The sequence below is a fragment of the Vollenhovia emeryi genome, unplaced genomic scaffold (assembly GCF_000949405.1).
Source record: "Vollenhovia emeryi isolate VEMERY1.0 unplaced genomic scaffold, V.emery_V1.0 DF944439.1, whole genome shotgun sequence".
In the NCBI taxonomy this organism is placed as follows: Eukaryota; Metazoa; Arthropoda; class Insecta; order Hymenoptera; family Formicidae; genus Vollenhovia; species Vollenhovia emeryi.
The window spans coordinates 1,051-2,547 of record NW_011961927.1 but is presented as its reverse complement, the minus strand read 5'-3'; the positions used below and the strand labels follow the sequence as shown (position 1 = coordinate 2,547).

General features: G+C 31.0%; 1 long non-coding RNA gene across 2 annotated transcripts; it reads left to right on the top strand.

Moving 5' to 3' along the window:
• Positions 1-601: 601 nt before the first annotated feature.
• Positions 602-1,271, top strand: LOC105563317. Of its 2 annotated transcripts, XR_001009033.1 has the most exons (3): positions 602-812; positions 881-1,102; positions 1,232-1,271. It is a non-coding gene; the product is annotated as an uncharacterized LOC105563317 (long non-coding RNA). The 2 variants fall into 2 exon arrangements; XR_001009032.1 differs by lacking the exon at positions 1,232-1,271 and having other exon boundaries at positions 603-812; positions 881-1,194.
• The last annotated feature ends 226 nt before the right edge of the window (positions 1,272-1,497 follow it).

Here is a 1,497-nt window from a genome sequence, read left to right as displayed (position 1 = left end):
ACTCTCTTAACTAGTCTTACAATCTATCCGCTCACGCTCACGCATCCGTCCATCCACGCCACACCTAACCAAGTCCTACTAATTTTTAAGTTGTGTTAAATTATTAAATCATCAAAAGTATATTTAGGTCATTGAAGTTTTATCCATGATTGAGACAATCTGCTGTCGAGTCATATCGGCTCGCCTCTTATACTAATACGGGATGATTTTTCCTTACGAGAAAGGCTAACGCGTTGTCGCCACGTCGCGGCAGTGAGTGGTACTAGTACTAAATATTCTGAAAATATATGTTCAAGATAAATGTCCGAGAGACATCTATATATGATATTACATATAGATATCTCTCAGATATCTTTGAGAGATCTGTGTATGATATTACATAAAGATGTCTCTCAAATATCTTTGAGATATTTGCTACGATATCTCTGAGACATTTGTATAAAGATATCTCTCAGATATCTCTCAGATATCTGTAACTTCATAAGGATATCCTTGTTATGTCAGAGCTATGTGGGTACTGTAATATTGTTTTGTGAATTATACATATCAATTTTATAATTATTTTTGGTTGTATTACTTAAATTATTGCTATTATATTAAGCTTCTGTAGTAATAATTTCTCTATATAAAAATTTTAGGTGACAAGACTTTACCAAAAGGCGCGAATATTATAGTTGAAATTTTTCATATACATCGAAATGACAAATACTGGCCGAATCCCTTAAAATTTGATCCTGAAAGATTTCTTCGAGGGGAAACTAAACATTCTGAATATTATATTCCTTTTAGTAATGGTCCAAGGAATTGCATTGGTAAGCATAAACAAATTGTAAAATATAATAAAATTGTTATATGTATATATAAATTCACAAATTTTCAGGAATGAAATATGCAATGATAAGTACCAAAGTTATTTTGGCAACGTTAATAAGAACATTCAAGTTTAAAGTTAATAAAAAAATTGAAATAGGGGATATAAAATTAAAATTTGACTTCGTATTATCTACACAGGAACCTTTGAAAGTCCAAATTGAAAAACGAATAATAAAGTAATATAAAAGTATAATAAATGTACGAAATGATTTATTTGCACATGGCGGTGGTGAGTTTCAATTTAATATTTTTTGTAATATATCAAATGTAATAATTCTATATGTATATAAAATATATTGAAGTCCCAAACAGCACACAATATTTATGTTCAAAATATTTATTTTAATATTTTATACAGGATTACAAAAAACACTGTGTGTGTGTGTGCGTGCGTGCGTGCGTGCGTGCGTGCGTGCGTGCGTGCGTGCGTGCGTGCGTGCGTGCGTGTGTGTGGGGCCCTGGGACGTTACTTTTTTGTTACTGTAACGGTAACGTAGTTATTTTTTTAGTAACTGTAATGAATTTAACAATTATTTTTATTGTTATATCTTATATTCAATCTTCATGTATCAATCGGTATTCGTACTCTATTATTATCATGGATCGTTATATTTCACATGATAT